The 24,691-nt window shown below is 42.3% G+C and overlaps 1 long non-coding RNA gene across 1 annotated transcript in view; it reads right to left on the bottom strand.

Moving 5' to 3' along the window:
* Window positions 1–24,691, bottom strand: part of LOC127528934 (uncharacterized) — a 40,315-nt gene that overhangs the window by 3,975 nt on the left and 11,649 nt on the right. The window contains exon 2 of the long non-coding RNA XR_007935557.1: window positions 11,071–11,184. This is a non-coding gene — a long non-coding RNA (uncharacterized LOC127528934). The remainder of the gene's footprint in view (window positions 1–11,070; window positions 11,185–24,691) is intronic.

Raw genomic sequence — 24,691 nt, 5'->3', positions numbered from 1 at the left:
CTCCACCGTGAACTCAACGCCATACTGCTAACTGCTAATGCTAACTCGGCTGTGGGGCTTTTGCATGACACCATCAGCAGCAAACAGAGCGAGTATCCTGAGGCTGTTCACATCATTTCTGGGGACTTTAATCATGCAGATCTGAAAACAGTCCTTCAACATATGAAGTGTGCAACCAGGGGAGTAAAAACACTGGACTAGCTGTACACAAACATCAGACAGGCCTATAGGGCTAAACCCCTAGCACACCTTGGCCAGTCTGATCACACGTCCCTGCTTCTGATCCCTGCATATACCCCCCCTCAGATACCAAGCTCCCACTATGACCAGGACTGTTACCATATGGCCCGAGGAGGTTGCAGGACTGCTTCCAGAGAACCGACTGGGAGGTTTTCAATCACCAAGACTTGGAGAACCACACTACGGCAGTCCTGGATTACATCAGGTTCTGCACGGACAACGTCACCAGGGACAGACACATAAGGATTTATCCCAACAGGAAGCCCTGGATGACGAGGGATGTCCAGAGTCTGCTGAAAGCCAGGACTACTGTTTTCAGGTCTGGGATGGGGCTCTTTATAGTGTAGCCAGAGCAAACCTGAAGAGAGGCATCTGAGAGGCCAAGGCAGCGTACAGAAGGAGGAGAGAGGACCATCTGAGAAGCAACAACACCATCCGGGTGTTGCAGGGTGTCCAGCACATCACCGGCTACAAATCCAGCAACTCCTCGGCCGCTGAGGGAGATGCTTCTCTGGCAGAGGAGCTGAACATCTCCTTTGCCCACTTTGAGGCGACACCAACAGCAGCTCCATCACAGCTGCCTGTTCACAACAGCAACATATGGTGGATGAGTGTGAGGTGAGGTGGGTGGTGAGGAAGGTGAACCCGAGGAAGGCTGCAGGACCTGACGGTGTGGCTGGACGAGTCCTGAATGACTGTGTGGATCAACTGGCTGGAATCTTCACTAGGATTTTCAACCAGTCCCTGTCCCATCCTGCCTCAAGTCCTCCATCATTGTTCTGCTGCCAAAAAAATCCATCACGAACAGTCTGAATGATTTCCGCCCAGTGGCACTCACATCTGTCATCATGAAGTGCTTTGAGAAACTGGTGCGGAGTCATATCATCGCCTGCCTGCCAGCAGACCTGGACCCACTTCAATTCGCCTACAAAGCAAAGAGATCCACGGAGGATGCTGTGGCCACAGCCCTTCATGCTGCCCTGACCCACCTGGAGCAGCAGGGGAGTTACGCCAGACTGCTCTTTGTGGACTTCAGCTCGGCGTTTAACACCATCCTCCCACAACGACATTGGTGTCCAGACTGGCAGATCTGGGACTTCCATCACTCACCTGCAGTTGGATACTGGACTTCCTGTCTGGTCGCTCCTAGAGGGTCAGGCTGGGTCTCCACACCTCCACTGCTCTCGGCCTCAACACCGGGACGCCGCAGGGTTGTGTGCTCAGCCCGCTCCTCTACACCTTCCACACATAGGACTGTGTCCCCACTCCCCATAGAAACAAGATCATAAAGTTCGCAGATGACACGACGGTGGTTGGACTCATCTCGGGCAAGGAGGGTGAGCTGGCATACAGGGTCGAGGTGGAGCGGCTGTCAGAGTGGTGCACAGTCAATAACCTGCTCCTCAACACCACAAAAACAAAGGAGCTTGTTATTGACTTTAGAAAAAACAAAACTGACATCCAGCCACTCATCATTGGGGGGGTTTGTGTGGAGAGGGTCCCGGTGTTCAGGTTTCTGGGTATGGAGCTGGAGGATGACCTGACCTGGAGTGCCAACACCAAGGAGCTGCTGAAGAAGGGGCAGCACAGACTGAGAATCCTCAGAAAGAACCATCTCCCCAAAAATCTGCTCCTTGCCTTTTATCACTGTCCCATCGAGAGTGTGCTCACGTACGGACTGTTTGTGTGGTACGGCAACTGCACTTCCTCAGAAAGGAAAACGCTCCACAGGGTTGTCAGGACAGCGGAGAGAACAATTGGTTGTACCCTCCCCACTCTAAAACAAATCTACACCTCCTGATGCTGCAAAACAGCAATAGACATTTCACAGGACTCATCACATCCCGGTCCCTGCCTCTTCCAGCCTTTGCCATCGGGCAAGAGATACAGAGCAATGAAAACCAGGAGAAACCGCCTTAAAAACAGCTTTTATCAAAAGCAATCATAGCCCTGAACTCAGAATACAACTGCTCTCTAAATGTGTAATATACTGTAGACCTCAAGTCAGCCAGTGCAATTCGTATATTTTGTAAAGTACTTTTATTACTCTTCGGTTTGTTATTATCTTCTCTCTTCTTGTCTTTTTAACTCTTGTGCTTCACTCGACTGCACCTTCAATTTCATTGTTCCTTTGTAAAAGTGACAATGACAATACCTATCTATCTATTATATAGTGCCTTTCACATCTCTATCTATTATATAGTGCCTTTCACATATCTATCTATCTATCTATCTATCTATCTATCTATCTATCTATCTATCTATCTATCTATCTATCTATCTATCTATCTATCTAATGTTTTTCTCGAGGTAAGGATACGTTTTCTATTTGCTTGTGTGAGTTCTCACACAAATACAGAATTAAATCAACACGTTACCAAGCACGTGGCACAAAAACTTTACTGTGATTTAGTCTTTCAGGTGGAAACCTCAACCTGCGGGATGGAAGGTTATTAGGAAAGAGACCAGCACCAACGTACTGCACACCACTGGTTTTCTTTTAAAATGGCCGAATCTCACAATATTGGTGTTTTTTAGTTCAGAAATGGCATGTGAAAGCTATTTTACAATTTGTGTGTGTACGTACAAGACGTACTCGACAACTGTCTTGGCCTGACAAACTGATGTATTGGTAAGTTTTTAGGCTTTTATTTTCTGAGTCTCCTGTGTCCCATAAGGCTCCACTATAAAATGGGTGCGCTGGCTGTGTGTTTTTTAAAATTAAAAATTTAAAAGTGTGTTCTAGAAACTTTAGAACACCGTTTTGAATGGCAAATGCATATGCAGTACGCCATGTTTAGGAAGAAATAACTGGGACTTAAAAACTACCAAACTCAACCTTTACGCTAAAAAAATCGGGAGTGGTCTCCGCTCGACTCTCTCGTATACTCAGATATGGGGAAGGATATTTGAGGAGTAAACCGCAAGACAAGGATTATATTTTTATTAGCTGTGTAGCATAACCCTGTGCTGTAAAAAGCCCAGGGTCCTAGAAACTATTGAAATCGTCAGAAAAAAACTGAAATGTAGAGACGTCAGGTAATTGAAAGGAACTCCTCTTGGCGTCTCCCTCCTAAGAGGTTTTGTTTTGCTGACATGCTCGCTTCACTTGTGTATTAGCAGCAGGAGGAAAAGTAAAAAGGATACCGTTTTGCCGATGTGCTCACCTCCAATCTGTATTAGCGGCTAACCGACTTTGTCTTTCTTCTGAGGTTTCGTTTTGCTGACGTGCTCACCTCGCTTGTGTTATTAGTGGCTAAGCTCTTACCCCGACTCCACCTCTCACTTCCAGGCCGGACAGACACATACACACTTCCACGCATAGACGTTTATACAATATATAAGATATTATGTACATTATAGAACCATCAACAGCAAATCAAATCAACTTAATAATATATTGAACAATTATTATAAAAGTAAAGTTGAATAAATTGGACTCTGCAGCTGCATGAATAAAAGCGGAAATAGCCCAAAAGCTGATGTACCTAATAATTGTATGCAAAATTTGGAAGTGAAAGCGAGCTCATGTGAATGTGTTTACACACACACAGAAACAGAGACTCACAGATATAATTCCAAAAATGGTATTTTTCAGACTCTAAATGTCAAGAATCATCAAAATCTCGAAATGGAATTTTTGTAAGATTCCAATTCTTTGCCTATACTTCGTATACAACAAAGTCAGGGAGGTTTAAAATGTTGAGATTCATTAAGAATCTAAAACTCAAACTTTTGGACGATTACAATACTTTCCCTACAAGAAAGTAAATCAGACTCAGGGAGGTCAAAAACGTCACGATTCATCAAAATCTCGACCTCGATTTTTTGGATGATTCCAGTACTTTCCCTATACTTTGTATACAAGAAAGACAGGGTGGTCTAAAATATCCAGATTCATCAGAATCTCAACATCAGATTTTTGGACGATTCCAATACTTTCCCTAAACTTCATATACGAGAAAGTAAAAAGCCTGTTTACTAAGCAGCGAGGACAAGTTCTTCACAATCCGTTCTTTTCCGAATTAAAAATGTGAGCTGCTGTACTAAACACAAGCTCGCCTTCCATCCACGCACACACAAGGAGTCACCGTTTTAAATATAGGACTAAATGAAAAGGCCTGAACTCGTTCTCTTTTAGTTTCTTCCACTCCAACTTCAGCTGGACGACACATACGCCTGACGTTCCTCTCCGTGCACAGCTCCACTGCCCAGACGCCTTTTTCTCAGTTTATTACTTCACTTTCTTTAACGTAAAAGACAGTATTCCTGCCTTCACCCTCTCCAAACGTTTGACCGTCGGCTCTCTGCTTACCAGAAGTTCAGCAGTAAAAGGAGACGTGTGATTCTTTACAGGGCCGTTTTAACAGTATTATACAGTGCATCCGGAAAGTATTCCCAGCGCTTTATCGCTTTGTCCACATTTTGTTATGTTACAGCCTTATTCCAAAATGGATTCAATTCATTTTTTTCCTCAGAATTCTACACACAACACCCCATAATGACAACATGAAAAAAGTTTACTTGAGGTTTTTGCAAATTTATTAAAAATAAAAAAATTGAGAAATCCCATGTCCATAAGTATTCACAGCCTTTGCCATGAAGCTCCAAATTGAGCTCAGGTGCCTCCTGTTTCCCCTGATCATCCTTGAGATGTTTCTGCAGCTTCATTGGAGTCCACCTGTGGTAAATTCAGTTGACTGGACCTGATTTGGAAAGGCACACACCTGTCTATAGAAGGTCCCACAGTTGACAGTTCATGTCAGAGCACAAACCAAGCATGAAGTCAAAGGAATTGTCTGTAGACCTCCGAGACAGGATTGTCTCAAGGCACAAATCTGGGGAAGGTTACAGAAACATTTCTGCTGCTTTGAAGGTCCCAATGAGCACAGTGGCCTCCATCATCCATAAGTGGAAGAAGTTCGAAACCACCAGGACTCTTCCTAGAGCTGGCCGGCCATCTAAACTGAGCGATCGGGGGAGAAGGGCCTTAGTCAGGGAGGTGACCAAGAACCCGATGGTCACTCTGTCAGAGCTCCAGAGGTCCTCTGTGGAGAGAGGAGAACCTTCCAGAAGGACAACCATCTCTGCAGCAATCCACCAATCAGGCCTGTATGGTAGAGTGGCCAGACGGAAGCCACTCCTTAGTAAAAGGCACATGGCAGCCCACCTGGAGTTTGCCAAAAGGCACCTGAAGGACTCTCAGACCATGAGAAAGAAAATTCTCTGGTCTGATGAGACAAAGATTGAACTCTTTGGTGTGAATGCCAGGCGTCACGTTTGGAGGAAACCAGGCACCGCTCATCACCAGGCCAATACCATCCCTACAGTGAAGCATGGTGGTGGCAGCATCATGCTGTGGGACTGGGAGACTAGTCAGGATAAAGGGAAAGATGACTGCAGCAATGTACAGAGACATCCTGGATGAAAACCTGCTCCAGAGCACTCTTGACCTCAGACTGGGGCGACGGTTCATCTTTCAGCAGGACAACGACCCTAAGCACACAGCCAAGATATCAAAGGAGTGGCTTCAGGACAACTCTGTGAATGTCCTTGAGTGGCCCAGCCAGAGCCCAGACTTGAATCTGATTGAACATCTCTGGAGAGATCTTAAAATGGCTGTGCACCAACGCTTCCCATCCAGCCTGATGGAGCTTGAGAGGTGCTGCAAAGAGGAATGGGCCAAACTGGCCAAGGATAGGTGTGCCAAGCTTGTGGCATCATATTCAACAAGACTTGAGGCTGTAATTGCTGCCAAAGGGGCATCGACAAAGTATTGAGCAAAGGCTGTGAATACTTATGGACATGGGATTTCTCAGTTTTTATATTTTTAATAAATTTGCAAAAACCTCAAGTAAACTTTTTCACGTTGTCATTATGGGGTGTTGTGTGTAGAATTCTGAGGAAAAAAATAAATTTAATCCATTTTGGAATAAGGCTGGAACATAACAAAATGTGGACAAAGTGATGAAGCGCTGGGAATACTTTCCGGATGCACTGTAGGCCCCCTGGCAAAGCAGTCCACTGAGACCCCCATCTACACAACCACTCAGCAAGTCACAACATACAGAGATTAGCATGGGGCCCCTAGGCTCCTGGGGAAATGCCCAGCATGTCCATGTGTTGAGACGGCCCTGATTCCTTACTTACCACAATACCTCGCATAAAGGAGCACTGCCACTAAATTACCGTACAGCTTAGAAAAGCTGGTTCTGAAAAAAAATCATTTTTTGAGCCTAGTTTGCCGATAACTAAGTCATGTGTGGTAAAAAATCAGCAGTGATTGACCAGAGCATCACTACTAAAATCCTATTTTTACTTTGTCATTCTCGGGGGGAATTGAATTTTGCTTGGTTTGGATTAAAAAAAGAGGCTGCAACATTGAAAAAGTGAAGGGGTCTGAATACTCATAGAATTTTGTTAAGAAATTAAAAGCCACCGTGGCCTGTTACCAAAAGATCAGCTTAAGAACCAATTTGGATTAGAAAGGGACAAGTGACACTGGAAGTCTAAAGAAAATCACACTAAACATGAACATTGTTAGGAAATTAAGGCGCTTTCTAAATAAACAGGATTCTGAGAAATTAATTCCTGCATTTATCTCTAGTAGGATTGACTACTGCAATGCGGTGTTCACTGGATGTTCAAACTGTTCTTTATACAACCGCCAGTTAATACAAAATGCGGCTGCAAGAATTATTACAAGAACAAGAAAATATGAACACATAACTCCAGTTCTTAAATCCTTACACTGGCTCCCGGTTAAGTTTAGGGCAGATCTCAAAATCCTTCTTTTAACATATAAAGCATTAAATGGTCAAGGTCCGGCTTACTTGTCTGAACTTATCATGACTTACACACCTGAGCGCACATTAAGATCTCAAGATGCTGGCCTGCTTATGGTTCAAAGGATTAATAAAATAACAGATGGAGGTCAAGCTTTTAGCTACAGGACCCCCTAAACTGTGGAGTGGTCTGCCTGCTACTATAAGAGATGCCCCTTCGGTCTCAGCTTTTAAATCCCAGCTGAAGACTCACTACTTCAGTTTAGAACACCCTGACTAGAGCTGCTGATTAACTGTACAGACTGCATCTCTGTTGTTAGTCATTAGCACTTAAACATAAGTAACATGATAGTTATAATTGTATACTAACCCTCACTTATTCTGTTTTTCTTCTCTGTACTCAAATGTGGCACTTGGTGCCCATGGCCCACCTGCCAAGTTGTTTTGCCTGCCTAAGGTAAAGTCATCTCTGATGGAGGATCGCAGGAATCGTGAGAAAGAGGGGTCCTTTCATCGGATTGGCTGGCCCGTTTCAGCCGTAGAATGGCCAAATGGGGGAGGCAGCTTGAAGGATGAGGTCTCCAGGAGTCTAAAATTATCCAAATCTTATTATGTGATATCATCTACTGTTAAATTCTGCTCCGTACTTCTAAAAATTTTTTATTTTTTATTGAGGATTTGTTCTGTTCTGTGTATTGTATTGTATTGACCCCCTTCTTTTGACACCCACTGTACGCCCAACCTACCTGGAAAGGGGTCTCTCTTTGAACTGCCTTTCCCTGAGGTTTCTTCCATTTTTCCCTACTAGGTTTTTTTGGGAGTTTTTCCTTGTCTTCTTAGAGAGTCAAAGCTGGGGGGCTGTCAAGAGGCAGGGCCTGTTAAAGCCCATTGCGGCACTTCCTGTGTAATTTTGGGCTATACAAAAATAAACTGTATTGTATTGTATTGTATGAACTTTTAACAGTTCAGCGAGACCATTTAGTGATTCAGTTACAGTTAGGATATAGCGGGTTGGATAATGGATGGAGTTACATAACTGGGAGATTAACAAACTGTACAAGATGACAAGACACCACGACATCTGGCTTGCAATCCCAATTCCAGTTCATCCCAAAGGTGTTCGCTGGGGTTGAGGTCAGGGCTCTGTGAGGGCCACTCAAGTTCTTCCACACTGAACTCATCCCACCAGGTCTTTATGGACCTTGCTCTGTGCACTGGGGGGGGGGGCAGTCATGCTTGAACAGAAAAAGGCAAACTGTCTCCACAAAGTTGGAAGCATAGTGTTGTCCAAAATGTCTTGGTATGCTGAAGCATTAAGACTGCCCTTCACCTGATGCCTGAAAAACAGCCCCGTGCCATTATCCCTCCCCCTCCAAACTTCACCGTTGGCACAATACAGTCAGGCAGGTAACGTTGTCCCGGCATCCGCCAAACCCTAACTTGTTCATCTGACTGCCAAACAGAGAAGCGAGACACGTCACTCTCAAAAGTTTCCACTAACTCTACAGTCCAGTGGTGATGTGCTTTACACCCATCCATCCCGCGCTTGGCATTGGACTTGGTGATGTGAGGCTTGCATGTACCTGCTTGGCCATGGAAACCCATTCCATGAAGCTCCTGCCACACAGTTAATGCCAGTGGAAGTTTGGAACTCTTCAGTTTTGGAATCAGCAGAACATTGGTGACTTTTACACACCATGCACCTTAAACCCCACTCTGTGACTTTATGTGGTCTTCCGCTTCGTGGCCGAGTTGCTGTTCCTAAATGCTTCCACATTCTAGTAATACCACTGGCATATCCAGGAGAGATGAAATTTCACAAACCGTCTTATTGCAATGGTGGCACCCAATCACAAGTCACTGAGCTCTTCAGAAGGACCCGTTTGGTTTCACTAATGTCTGTAAATGGAGACTGCAGGCTAGCTGCTTGACGTTATACATCTGTGGCAATGGGCCTGACTGAAACACCTGAATTCAGTAATTAAGTAATTAATTGTCCCGATACTTTTGTCCATATAGTGTAAGTAAGTAAATCAAGGTAAATAACATTAGGAGTGGCTTTGGATAACAAACATTTATATGTTACTTATATAAAAGCCACATGGAGCTTCTTGATTACGAGTCAGCAGTTCTTACCGCTGCACCACCCAAACGGGTGCATCAACGTCATACCCTAACCTGATTTTTCTTTGGTTATATTCTTGAATAAAAGCGCACTTGTTTTGTTGTACCTTTTGTGAAAGTCCTTATTTGATATTTGGACTTCACACATTATACACTTCATGTCAAAATGTTGTCATTAGTACTATAACATGAAATAAGTTTCTATTTTAGCTACATGTTCAACATTTCTTGCCTCGCATTTCCCGTCATCCTACATTTACACAGATCGTTGTAGACTAGGGTTGCCACACATCCCTTATATACGGGACATGTCCCATATTTGATAATTTTATCCCCTGTCCCGTACTGACCTTTCATGGACACCCAAATGTCTCGTATTTAGTTCATGATTTCACTTTCTCAGAATTTTTTTTAGTTATCTTGCCTTTATTAAATAATATTTCTCTGTTGTTTGTATTAAATAAAGTTTCAAATGATTTCATTTTTACAGAATTTTTTCAGCTTGTATTAAATAATTTTTAAATGCTTTTACTTTTGTTTTCTTCATAACCCATTAAAATCCTTGCTTTATGTTTTAACTTATGCCTCTACTTTTATATAATATATTGGTCTGGGTGTGTAGGAGCATGTATAAATTTATATATATAGTAATATAGACAGAGATTTTAAGAGTGTCCCGTATTTCTAATTTTCTAATCTGGCAACCCTGTTGTAGACATGGAACACACATGAAATACATGTGTTCCAAATAACGAGATATTATTTACCCGATACAACTCCAGGCACCTCACACCACAATAAAGAGACTTGAGTTGGGAGAACTTTTTGTCCAAGTTGAGTTGCAGCGGTGGGGGAGATGGGATAGCAGGCTGTTTGCTGCTTGTGCTGATCGACACATTTACAACACAAAAGACGCTAATGGAGAGGTGCGAAGGAATTTTAGGAATTTTCAAAAGTGCTTCACAATTGTGGCTTGTTCGGGTCGCACTTCTCAAGAAAGGCCACATTAAGGCTCGTTTGAGCTTTCCCAGAATGCACCTTGAAGATTCTGATGCCAAGTGGAAAAAGGTCTTCTGGCCAGATGAGACCAATCAAACTATTTTTTGCTGCTTGTGCTGATCGACACATTTACAACACAAAAGACGCTAATGGAGAGGTGCGAAGGAATTTAAGGTGGCCCAGGGTTACAAGTTTTTTCGTAGGCTTCAGGGATTCCAGTGTTAAATGGCTGCTGTCTCCGGGAAATAGTAAACTGTTTCAGCAAAACGGTCATGACGACAACTAGCCAATAGATGACACCAAGCACCTCCCATTGGTCACTTCACTCTGACCATCTCACTGCACGGACTGACTGAATGAACCTGTAAGCCCCCCACCAATATGGAGAACCACTGCAAGTTTGTTCACGAACTGCAGACAAGAGACTCGCAGCACATGGAATCGCAGATCAGTTCACTGATGATGTACGTATGGCAGATTACATCAGAAAGGACGGGGAATATAAAAAGGAAATTGCAGGAGATTAATCCAAAACTGAAATTAATTTTATTTTGTCATATTTCAACGTTGTCAACGTTTTATCGTGATGTGTGCGCTATTCCAAGGTTCTATTTGTACGAATGTTTTTTTTTTATTTATTGTTTTTTTAATTTTATTTATTGTCAAAATTCAATAAAGAGGATTGTTATTATTATTATTATGTGTGAATTACTTATTTTGTTGTTGCTTTTTATATTTTTTGAATTGTTTGGTGCTTATAAAGTTGTTACACAATTGTGATACTTTCCTACATTTTAAACTGGAATATAGCTTATTGCTGTTTTTGAAGTGAACGAATCAGTGACTGAAAGACTCGAATCGTTTTAGTGAACTGAACAAAATGAATCGAATCACTAAAGAGAATTGTTTTGCACATCACTACCTGCTAAGGATGGCGACACTTCCTGTTAAGTACAGGCCAGGCAGGAAGAGGCGGGTCCAGGGGAGCAGACAGCAGAAGTGACATCAGAGGTGGTCAGGTTGTCAATCATTCAGTCTGTAGAGGGTGGAAGAGAAGAGGCATTAGTATACACTGCCATCTTGTGATGGCGTTGAACGAGCACCACCAGAGTCTTTAAGATGTCCCCAAGGTGCACGTGTGTGACAACATGTTGTTATGGTGGTGTGATAATTAAGAGCGACTTGCGACTTGCGGAAAAGCACTCAAAGCAAGAGTCTCCCACATAAACCAACCTAAGATATCAGTTGCTGGGTGCTGTGGCCACCAGATGCTCATGGGCACTTGCGGTCACAGCGCAATGCAATCTGGTTTGTACCTCGTGTCATTATGAGTGGCGGTCTTTATCCACACATACGTGTTCAGCATCACGATTAGCTGGAGATCGATCAGCTGATGCCGGTACCTCACTTTCGTTTTTGATCTCCAGAACACTTGTATCTGAATCAGCGTCCGACAGGTCAGAGTCCAATTCAGTGACAATATACAAAGCGTCGTCCACAGAGTATTTTGCCTCACGCATTCGCTTCGATCTCTCATCAGATGTCGATGCCATTTTTGCCGTTGTCTGTTCTTCACTACTCCCGTAAGCGCAGAAAATCTCGGTCAAACTAACGAAACTATCTTTCTTTCTAACAAAGAAAACTCGCTGTTAAGTTTTAGTGCGACTCTATCACCGTTTGTAGTGGCTTACTGCTCTCAACCCCCTCCTGCTGACCAAAGTCGACATCCGCCCTGACAGACGGAGAAAGAGTCCAGGGGCGAGTCTGCTAAAGCACTGGGAAAAATTCTGATTTTGTGGGCTTTAGACTAACTAAGACTTTAAAACTAAGACGTGTCACAACTGAAGCTCTTTGGCCTAAATAAGTTAAAGAAACAAAAAATAAGCTTTCTTTTTAACCCTTTCAGCCTTGGATATGCTGTTTTTACGGGAACAATTATTTGTGAGATATTCTACCTTTGGGGTGTCTAGGAAGCTCAAAAATGAAAAAACAAAAAGATGATCACTACTATTATACAATAGCTGCCAAATCCTTCAATCTTCTTGAGGTAATAAACTTGAAAGTGGTGTGCACAATCCGGAAGTGTCCATTTTCACTTCCGTGCTTCACGGACTGTATGCCAGTCTCTCCAGTTTGTGCTAATAGAAGCACGCCCGCTTCCAACAGTTGCAAACGTACCTGTGCTTTACATAAATACAGTGGGTGTAGAAAAGAATCCCCCCCTTCGAAATATTCCCATTTTTTATGCTTTACAGCCTTAAATGTAAACACACAAACTAATATTTTTTTCAGCTTTAATTACTCAGTGCAACCTCTAACATCCAAGTGAAAGATATCACAGCTACAGTTCAGAAGAATTTTAAACAAGAAATCCTGAGATTAATAAAGGACACCACCCCCCTAAACTCCATCAGGTGTCAGTGCCCACCATTTCCATTGCGGTTACTGGCTTCCTTCCACCTGTGATCAGTTGTAATGAGTGGGATTAGTGAAGCTGTTCCTGGACCATTCATTCCCTTGCTTGGTAGTGCAACTGACAGCAAACAACTGACTTTCAAAAGATCTCAGGGATAGAGTTGTGGACGGACATACAGTGCATCCGGACAGTATTCACAGCGCTTCATCACTTTTTCCACATTTTGTTATGTTACAGCCTTATTCCAAAATGGATTAAATTCATTTTTTTCCTCAGAATTCCACACACAACACCCCATAATGACAACATGAAAAAAGTTTACTTGAGGTTTTTGCAAATTTATTAAATATTAAAAAACTGATAAAGCACATGTACATAAGTATTCACAGCCTTTGCCATGAAGCTCCAAATTGAGCTCAGATGCATCCTGTTTCCCCTGATCATCCCTGAGATGTTTCTGCAGCTTCATTGGAGTCCACCTTGTGGTAAATTCAGTTGACTGGACCTGATTTGGAAAGGCACACACCTGTCTATAGAAGGTCCCACAGTTGACAGTTCATGTCACAGCACAAACCAAGCATGAAGTCAAAGGAATTGTCTGTAGACCTCAGAGACAGGATTGTCTCGAGGCACAAATCTGAGGAAGGTTACAGAAAAATTTCTGCTGCTTTGAAGGTCCGAATGAGCACAGTGGCCTCCATCATCCGTAAGTGGAAGACGTTCGAAACCACCAGGACTCTTCCTAGAGCTGGCCGGCCATCTAAACTGAACATTCAGGGGAGAAGGGCCTTAGTCAGGGGGGTGACCAAGAACCCGATGGTCACTCTGTCAGAGCTCCAGAGGTCTTCTGTGGAGAGAGGAGAACCTTCCAAAAGGACAACCATCTCTGCAGCAATCCACCAATCAGGCCTGTATGGTAGAGTGGCCAGACGGAAGCCACTCCTTAGTAAAAGGCACATGGCAACCTGCCTGGAGTTTGCCAAAAGGCACCTGAAGGACTCTCAGACCATGAGAAAGAAAATTCTCTGGTCTGATGAGACAAAGATTGAACTCTTTGGTGTGAATGCCAGGCGTCACGTTTGGAGGAAACCTGGCACCACTCATCACCAGGCCAATACCATCCCTACAGTGAAGCATGGTGGTGGCAGCATCATGCTGTGGGGACTGGGAGACTAGACAGGATAAAGGGAAAGATGACTGCAGCAATGTACAGAGACATCCTGGATGAAAACCTGCTCCAGAGCGCTCTTGACCTCAGACTGGGGCGACGGTTCATCTTTCAGCAGGACAACGACCCTAAGCACACAGCCAAGATATCAAAGGAGTGGCTTCAGGACAACTCTGTGAATGTCCTTGAGTGGCCCAGCCAGAGCCCAGACTTGAATCTGATTGAACATCTCTGGAGAGATCTTAAAATGGCTGTGCACCGACGCCTCCCATCCAACCTGATGGAGCTTGAGAGGTGCTGCAAAGAGGAATGGGCCAAACTGGCCAAGGATAGGTGTGCCAAGCTTGTGGCATCATATTCAACAAGACTTGAGGCTGGAATTGCTGCCAAAGGGGCATCGACAAAGTATTGAGCAAAGGCTGTGAATACTTATGGACATGGGATTTCTCAGTTTTTTTATTTTTAATAAATTTGCAAAAACCTCAAGTAAACTTTTTTCACGTTGTCATTATGGGGTGTTGTGTGCAGAATTCTGAGGAAAAAAATGAATTTAATCCATTTTGGAATAAGGCAGTAACATAACAAAATGTGGAAAAAGTGATGTGCTGTGAATACTTTCTGGATGCTCTGTAAGGCAGGAGATGCAGACAAAAACATCTCAAAGGCTTTATCAATCCCAAGGAGCCCAGTAACGTCCATCATAAAGAAGTGTTTGGTACTACTAGGCCCCTCCCTGGACCCTCCAAACTGGATGGAAGAGCAAGGAGGAAACTGGTAAGAGAGGCTACCAAGAGGCCAATGGCCACTTTGAAGGAGTTACAGGATTTGATGGCACAGAGTGGTCATTAATGGTGTAGCATGTGACAACAATTTCACAAGCGCTCCACAATGGTGGCTTGTTCGATAGGGTTGCACTTCTCAAGAAAGGCCACATTAAGACTCGTTTGAGCTTTCCCAGAATGCACTTTGAAGATTCTGATGCCAAGTGGAAAAAGGTCTTCTGGCCAGATGAGACCAAAATCAAACTATTTGGCCTCAATACCAAACAGTACACCAATGCAGCTCACCATCCACAACACACCATACCTACAGTAAAGCATGGAGCGGGCAGCATTCTGTTGTGGGGGGCCTGGGGCTCTCGTTAGGGTAGAAGGAAAAATGGATGGGGCAAAATACCATCACCAAAACCTGCTACCCTCTGCCAGAAAGTTGAAGATGGGCAGAATGTTCACCTTTCAACATGACAACGACCCGAAGCACACAGCAAAATTGAGCACACTGTGGCTGAAGGAGAACAAAGTGAATGTCCTGGTGTGGCCAGTCAGAGTCCAGACCTAAATCACACTGGAAATCTGTGGAAAGATCTGAAGATAGCAGACCACCAACACTCACCATCCAATTTGACTGAACTTCAACAGTTCTGTAAAGAAGGGAGGGGGGGCAAATATTACACAATCTAGGTGTGCAAAGCTGATAGAGAAGAATCAACAGATTCAAGGCTGTCATTAAAGCAAAAGGGGGGGTCAACAAAATGACATTGACATTGGGGGGTCCTTTATTAATCTCAGTAGGTCTTGTTTTTGATTTTTATAATTTTTCTGAGCTGTACCTGTGATATCTTTCACTTGGATGTTAGAGGTGGCATTGAGTTAGTAAAGCTGGGAAGAAATATTAGTTTGTGTGTTTACATTTAAGACTGTAAAGCAAAAAAAATGGGAATATTTCGAAGGGGGGGGTTCTTTTGTATACCCACTGTATGTACTAGTAATAATATGTCAGGGCTGAAAGAGTTAAAATATCCAGTATGCGTGAGGCAAATTCTAACTAAAATTAAGATAAGAAATAAGAGAAAGTACTTTCATATGAGGAAATGTGATGATTACAGAATCCTCCTAGAACGGGACGCGCTTTGGAGGTTAAAGGTGCTTAGAAATTAGGAGGCGCTTTGGGACAGGTTTGCACTAAAGATCCAACCTAAAATGAGACAGCAGAATTAATTAGCAGGCATTCTTTTGTGAAGACAGAAGAGAAGAGCAGAATCTGCATCAGTGCTCCAGGACAATTCTAAGACCACTCATGAAAGCTGTTAACGTTGATTGTGTGTAGGTTCTTCCATGTTCTGATTGGTTTCAGGTTGGTGGGTAAGAGTTAATTGTTAGGTTAAGTAGACTTTATTATCCCAGAGGGAAATTTGTTTGCAGCTGGAAAGTACAAAAGCATAAGATATTGTTAGACAGATCCAATAAAAGAAACCCAGACACAACAAGTGACGATCAGTGTTATCGTTCACACACACAAACACACACACTCAAGATCAGCACAAAGGACGGTAATTACTGGTAAGAGTGCACAAGTAATAATTTAGAATTTAGCAGCATCCCTACAAGAAACAGAATTCAAAATGCTTATAACTCTTAGGAATAAAAGAGTTCTTTAAAATTGGCAGCTCTTTACCCTCAGAAACCGAAATCCGCAGCCTGATGCCAATTGCTGAAATTTAGAAAAGAAGAGGACGTCATCCATCTGACAGAACAGAGTCGGCCTTCTTTCAAACCGTTTGTCATACGGTCTACTGCTGCGAACCAATAACTTTACTGCTGATTTTTGCAATGTCGTGAGGATATTCTTAATACAGTACACCCCCAAAATTCGCGGGGATTACGTTCCTAGAGCACCCGTGAATTGTGAAAAACCGCGACTTTTGGATGTGGTTAAAAAATGCCTTTTAAATGTCTACTTTTATAGTTTATAGTAAACCCTAAATACAGTATGCCCCCAAAGCACTTTAATTTCGTTGCAAACTCAGCTTAATACATTAATACATTACCTAAAAACAGAGTGTAAAGGTAAACCCGTCTACTGTACAGTACTGTACCGCTATGTCTCCTGCAGTGCTAGAATGTAAAATACCGATGTTACTGCTATATGTACTGTAATTCATGCAAGCGTGTTTTCATACATACCTAAATTTAAGTTTTCTTGTTTCTAACCTATCTCTCTCTCATTCTTCCTAGGGCACGAAGCGGAAGCGGAAGCAGAAACAGAAGCGGACAATGGCCGATAGTGAGGTGAATCGCGTTGAAATTGTAGTCGAGGAACTCCAGGCACTCGATGAACAGATTCAGAATCTTCTGTCCAGACGAAGATACCTCAGAGATCTGAAGGCTCGGCTGTTGGATAAACCGTCCTCGCCATCTGTTATCAGCGTAACATCAACCCTGCATTGTGCCGCTCAAGTCAACTTCACCCCCGCGCCTCGTAGGAGCGACACCGATGATGACCTCGGTGTATTTCAGCTATGCAGGCGGGGGTTCAAGGCCAGAACACCTCCATCGGCACAGGCAAGCATTGTAACGCAGAACCGGTTTGACCCTCTAAGCGTCCCCAGTTCGCCTTCAGCTCCTAGTGATGTAATTGTGGTAGGTGATTCTATTGTTAGGAACCTCAATATCACTTGCCCTAATAGAAAATCTTTTGTTTCTTTTTTTCCCGGTGCTCGTGTCCGAGATGTGACGAGACGTGCACCGGCGATCTACAAGAACAGGGCAATTGGAGCAATTGTTTTGCATGCTGGCGTAAATGACATAAGGCACCGACAGTTGGAGATCCTCAAGGCAGACTTCACTGCATTAATTAAAGACACAAAGGAGAGGACCCCATCGGCAAAGATCTTCATCTCGGGTCCACTCCCTCTCGTCAGACGATCAAACGAGTACTACAGTCGTCTGCTTGGTTTAAACAACTGGCTGCAGGGCTTCTGCAAGAATCAAGACATCGGGTTCATCAACAACTGGGACCTCTTTTGGGAAAGACCGCGTTTCTTCAAGCGAGATGGCCTGCATCCGAACAGCTTCGGCGCCCGGGTCCTCTCCGAAAACATATCCAAGGTAATTCGTTTATCTTGACTATCTATCTCTGCTTTTAACCCCTTCCGAAATGCCACTCCTGTGTTTGGTCATGATAATTGTTTAATAAAATCTTCCATAAAAGTGCACAACATAAATACTGTAATAACCAATCTTAATGCACATAGTAAATCTAGCCAATACGGCATAAACACCAATCATTTAATTAAAGTTACTACTTTAGATGAACAATGTATTAAAACTATAAAAACAGATCATAGATTAAACAAAAAATACACGCAGAGCGGCGCTAATAAAAATAACTTAATTCCTGTTCCATATATCAATAACGCACATAGTATTCATCTCTGCTCCTCCGAAACATTGAATATGGCACTATTAAATATTAGAGCTTTAACTAACAAGACGTTTTTTATCAACGATCTTATTAGTGATAAAAAAATAGATTTTATTGCACTAAGTGAAACGTGGCTTAGCTCAGATGGCGCAGCTGTTTTAATCGAATCTGCGCCTCCGGATTACAGTTTTACTCGTGCTGATCGCCAAGGAAAGAGGGGTGGAGGACTAGCAAACATTTACTCAAGCAGGTTAAAATGTAAAAATATCAGTTTTGGTAAATTCAAGTCTTTTGAGTATCTCGCCATTATTATTCAGGGAGATTCTCACGTTCTAGTATTATCCGTGTATAGACCTCCTAAATTCAACGCGTCTTTCTTTGAGGAATTCTCTGACTTGATGTCAATCTTAATTACGAACTATGACACACTCTTAATAGTCGGCGACTTTAATTTTCATATAGATAATCAATGTGACCAGAAAGTAAAAGAATTTATGAACCTCCTGGACTCTTTTGATTTGAGACAGCTCGTTAATCAGCCTACACATAAAGCAGGTCATACGTTAGACTTAGTAATTACTAAAGGACTAAAAGTTGATATAAAGCAGGTCATTGATATTGGTCTATCAGACCATTTTCTTCTACTATTTAATATAGAAATAATGATAGAAAATACTCATGAGAAGCATATTGTTAAAAAACGCTTCTTTGACTCATCAGCAGCTTTAAAACTTTCAAACATTCTAACCAATCAGTCCGTTTATAGTGCCAACTATAATAGCGAGGAGAATGTAAATAGTAAGGTGGAAAGATTTAATACTAAAGTGAGGGCTGCTGTTGACTTAGTTGCACCTGAAAAGACAGTTAAAAAATCTTCTAGCATTGTTATACCAAGGAAGACCCAAAGAGTGTCTGATTTAAAGAGAACATGCCGTAGAGCTGAGCGTAAATGGAGGAAGACTAAACTAACTATTGACTATGAGATATTAAAAGTTAAAATAACAGAATACAATAACACAGTCCGTCTTGAGAGGCGCTGCTATTTCTCTAAGATTATAAATAACAATGCTAGTAATCCCAGAGTCTTATTTTCGACAATTGATCGTCTGTTAAACCAGGTAACTCAAAGGAATGCCTCCTTAAGTACTTCCAGTAAAACCAGTGAGGCTATCGCTGTATTTTTCAATCAAAAAATTAATGATATTAGAAATAACATAGTATATCTACCCAACACTAAGGATCCTCCTAAACCCCAGTACTCCATAATAAACAAATTAAAGTCTTTCACTAGGATAGATTTACCTGATTTACATAAAATAATTTCTCAAATGAAACCCTCCACCTGCGTCCTTGACCCAATACCAACAAATTTTTTCAAAGAAGTATCGGGCGTGCTTATTGATAATGTTCTTGACATAGTAAATTCGTCATTAGATACGGGGGTCTTCCCAGACTGTCTTAAGACCCCTACTTAAGAAAAATAATCTCGATCCCTCTGCTCTTGAAAATTATAGACCCATCTCTAACCTGCCTTTCTTAAGTAAAATTCTAGAGAAGGCAGTCATTATACAGTTAAATGAGCACCTCAATAAACATGCTATTCTTGATAAATTTCAGTCAGGTTTTAGAACAAATCACAGCACAGAAACTGCACTCGTTAAAGTAGTAAATGACTTGCGGGTAAATGCAGACAGAGGCCATTTATCTGTTCTCATCCTCTTAGATTTGAGTGCCGCATTTGACACCATTGATCATAATATTCTTAAGAATCGCCTTAGTCAATGGGTGGGCCTCTCTGGCAGGGTCTTAAATTGGTTTGAATCCTACCTGGCAGGGAGAAAATTCTCTGTTAGTTGTGGTAATTATAACTCAAAGACACATGATATTCTATATGGTGTTCCACAAGGCTCTATCCTGGGTCCGCTGCTCTTCTCAATCTACATGCTTCCATTAGGTCAGATTATCTCGGGACATAACGTGAGCTACCACAGCTATGCTGATGACACACAGCTGTATTTATCAATAGCACCTGATGACCCCAAATCTCTTGATTCGCTAACACAATGTCTAACCTGTATCTCAGAATGGATGAATAGTAACTTTCTCAAATTAAATAAAGAAAAAACCGAAATCTTAGTGATTGGCAATAATGGATACAATGAGGCTATTAGAAGTAAACTGGATGCATTAGGATTAAAAGTCAAATCGGAGGTAAAAAGCTTAGGGGTAACCGTTGATTGTAATCTGAATTTTAAATCGCATATTAATCAGATCACTAGGACAGCATTTTTTCACCTAAGAAACATAGCAAAAGTTAGACCTCTTATATCATCGAAAGATGCAGAGAAATTAGTTCATGCGTTTGTTTTCAGTCGGCTATATTACTGTAACGCACTCCTCTCAGGACTACCCAAAAAAGACATAAGTCGTTTGTAACTAGTGTAGAATGCAGCTGCTAGAATCCTTACCAGGAAAAGAAAATCCGAACACATTTCTCCAGTTTTGATGTCACTACACTGGTTACCTGTGTCATTCAGAATTGACTTTAAAATTCTGCTTATCGTTTATAAAGCCTTAAATAATCTCGCCCCGTCTTATATATCGGAATGTCTGACACCTTATATTCCAAATCGTAACCTCAGATCCTCAACTGAGTGTCTCCTTAGAATTCCAAGAGCAAAACTTAAAAGAAGTGGTGAGGCGGCCTTCTGCTGTTATGCACCTAAAATCTGGAATAGCCTGCCAGTAGGAATTCGCCAGGCTAATACAGTGGAGCACTTTAAAAAACTACTGAAAACACATTATTTTAACATGGCCTTCTCATAACTTCACTGTAATTTATTCCTGATACTCTGTATATCTAATTCATTATAATAACTATTCATTCAAAATCTGTACTAACCCCTACTCTCTCTTCTGTTTCCTTTTCCGGTGTCCTGTTGGTGGTGGCGTGCGCCACCACCATCTACCCAAAGCACCATGATGTTCCAACAATGATGGATGGATTAAAAGCCAGAAGTCTGTATGACCATCAGCATCAAGTGACTCCGTGAAAAGCCCGAACTACAAAGAGGACTATTTCATTTATGTGAGGTAGAATGCCCAGAGGGGACTGGGCGGTCTCGTGGCCTGGAACCCCTACAGATTTGATTTTTTTTTCCAGCCTTCTGGAGTTTTTTTATTGTTTTTTCTGTCCACCCTGGCCATCGGACCTTACTCCTTTTCTATGTTAACTAATGTTGTCTTATTTTAATTTCTTATTTTGTCTTTTATTTTTCTTCTCTTCAATATGTAAAGCACTTTGAGCTACTTTTTGTATGAAAATGTGCTATAGAAATAAATGTTGTTGTTGTTGTTCTTTGGTATGCACTGTCGTTTCCTTTGTTATAAGTAGAGTAAATACATAATAATTTCATTTAATTAAAATACAGTAAAATGTACGGGTACTCACCAATGATGAATGACATTGATGATGATGATGATGAAGTAGCTGTGCAGTATGATGCAGAGGATTTAAAACTCCTCGGGTGGTGCCTCTTCTTCAGGCGCTTCAGGAGGAGTCGTATCTTTGAACGGATCTTCTTCTGGTGGGGTGTCGTGCTGGCTTTTCTTTATAGGTTTCAGGAACATTAGTGATGGGAGGTTGCTACATTGTCTCCTGTAGCGAACTGCTGGTACAATTTCCGTGCTTTCACACGGATGATGTTACCGTCCAAGGGGATGTTCTTCTTCCTGCAGTCGGTGATCCATAATGCCAAGGCAGATTCCAACCTGATGATATTTTTATTCCTTACAGTCGTTACCTTTTTGGCACTATCACAGAAACTTACAGATACGGTACTCCAGATCGCTGTTTCATTCTTCTTTATGTATCGTGCGGTGCTTTCATTAATGCCATAGTGCCGCACTACAGCAGCATAACATTTTAGTTCCCGGAGCAAATCCAGTAGTTCAACCTTCTCCTGGAGTATTTTAAATTTCTTCTGGCGTTTAGGCTCAGTGCCAGAAGACTTAGAAGGTGCAGGGCATTTCGGCGACATGTTGTGCGTTTAAGAATAACAAAATGAATACAATAACTAAAAGGAAAACACGAGGACACTCAGCTGGAGATGCGTCACAGGGCAGCAGTCAATCAGCAACAAGGAGAAATGAATAACGCTCTCGGATTGGCTACTTTCACCATCCCAAACCGCGTTTCCCTCAGTGGTTGCTTCCTGTTCTCTTTACAGCACAGTATTGCCACGAAAAAAGCCATAAAAAATTGCGAAAGATATTTGAGCTTTCTGCTAACAATTAATAAATAGGTTCTAAGGAAAAATCCGCGAACAACTGATTCCGCGAACCCTGAACTGTGACCTCGTGGTGGTGTACTGTACTGAGGTTACCAACCAACATATAAAAGCAAATGTCACGATAGACTCAATAACGGACTTGTAAAGCAGTGTCATTATGGTTTGGTCCACTTTAGAAGTTTAGAGTTTCCTAAGAAAGAAAAGCCGCGTCTGCCCCTTCCCACAAATTTATTCTGTGTTAAGATCAAAGTGTAGTCTGTTATCAATGATTGTCTCCGTATATTTGTAGCGCTCCACCATTTCCACCGTGTCTCCTTTAATTAAAGTTGAGGCAGTGGAAGGAGGGAAGCACCCGAGATCTACGACCATAGAAATATTTAGCTGTAAAAATGAATGAGCACACCACTCATTAACAACAGGCTGACCTCCTTATCTTGTAAAAGACTCACAATGATGGAGTCATCTGCAGATTTCATGATATGTCTGTCCTTGTGTGTACTCCTGCAGTCATTGGTTAAACGGGGATAGGGACGTGAACTACAGGATAACAGGTAACTGAATCTGTTCAAGTCCCCTCACCTGGGGCCTCATGTATAAACGGTGCGTATGAACAAAAATGTTGCGTACGCCCATTTCCACACTCATATTACGATGTTTAAAAACTTGGCGTAAAGCCACACACATTCTCACGCAAGCTCAATCCATTGCGTATGCAAGTTCTCCACTTGGTTTTGCAAACTGGTGGCACCCAGCATCAAAGCAGTTCTACTGTTTCTTGCTGGCTTCCCTTTATTTTTTTAGATTCACATCCCTGACGCGGCGTTATCAAATACACTGACATTAACCGCTGTGATGGACAACCGGCTACAGACTCCGGTCGCCACCCCCAGGCCGCTAGGAGGAGCCCTCCGGACCGCATGATGTTGCCCCGAGTTCCAGCAAGGGCCTCATGGACTTTGTAGTTTCTATACACAGCCCTGCTGGATACCTTGGGGACCACCGGGAGTCGCTGTAGGGGGGCTAGTGGGCTCTTGTGTGCCCTAAAACCCGGGAGTGCGTCAGTATCACATGACCGGAAGAAACGACGTGCTCCCGGGGTGATGAAGAGGACTGTTTACCCTGACCCGGAAGGAAACGGACTTGTGGGTTTTGCCAGGAACCATTTCCGGGTCAGGGGATATAAAAGGACTATGGGAAAGCCCAGACACTGAGCTGAGCTGGGAGGTAGGAGGGCGAAGTGTCTGGGAGTGGAGGATTGTATTGGTTTTGTGAGTAATTGTTATATGAGTAGTGTGGTGGAAAGGGTGCTTTGTGCACGGTATAAGAAGAAAAATAAAGAGTCTTGTGCTTTTACTTCGTGTTTGGAGTGGTACCTGAGGGTTCAAGAGGTGGCCAAAGGGCTTATCTGTTACACCGCATATCGTTTTTTTAGTTTAAGGCATCTAATTGTAATCAACCTGTAACCATATAATGGTGCGCCGAATGGCCAAACTATTCCAAATACCACAGCTGCTTTGTTACTACTCTCAGTGTGCCACTCCAAGTATTTTAACCCACCGTATCTAAGTGTGGAATCACAGCTCTACAGCAGCTGATCGGAAAGCTGTATGGCAGATTGTGTCAAGAGCGAGGAGAATTATCGGGGTACAGCTTCTAGCACATGCTGCCTTAGCCACACACACAGTCTATTTGAACATCTCCTATACAGTACGGCAAACGCTTCAGAGCCTTTCCTGTATGGACCTCATAGTTCAGAAACAGTTTCATCCCAAGAGCTCTAAACATACTCAATCACTCCATCGAGTGCTCCAGTAGAACTGTTTGTACTTATAAGTACAATCACCTCACTGGAAACTTGCATTACAATTGTAATACTGCACAACCTGAGCCAATTATGCTTTCATATTGTATATTTTTCATTGTTTTTTTATCGTATTATTATTATTAGTATTATTATTGTTGTTGTTATTTTACCATTTTATAGGAAAATAAGTTTATGGAAGATTTGCATATTGAATCTCATTGTACCATATAATAACAATAAAGGAATTCAATTCAATTGAGAGTGTGTATTTACAGATAATGATGACTGGCTTCTTGGAGGGCCAGCTCGTAACTATCACTGCACCACCATGTTCCCATTTTAATAACATGCTTTAATTCATTTCATCATGAAAAATGATATCACGTATACATCTCAGTATTTAAATTGTTCAGAGAACTGTACTATCACGAATGTAATGGATTTTGTGTCCTGTCGGAGGAAGAGAAAGGTCGTTTAAGAAGCACGTAGTGATTCACACACATAGAGCACATAGAAGAATACATACACAACAAAGCATTTAACGTGCTACTTTAGTTATGATGGGATTTGAGAAACTAGTAAATTAAATGATTTTAAGATGAAGTTTATGATGTTCTACTTTAATGACGAAATAAACTACGTGATTAAAGTGGAAATTTC

The sequence above is a fragment of the Erpetoichthys calabaricus genome, chromosome 8, assembly GCF_900747795.2.
Source record: "Erpetoichthys calabaricus chromosome 8, fErpCal1.3, whole genome shotgun sequence".
Taxonomy (NCBI): Eukaryota; Metazoa; Chordata; class Cladistia; order Polypteriformes; family Polypteridae; genus Erpetoichthys; species Erpetoichthys calabaricus.
Note: the sequence above shows the minus strand (reverse complement) of the source record. Positions and strands in the feature narration are given on the sequence as shown.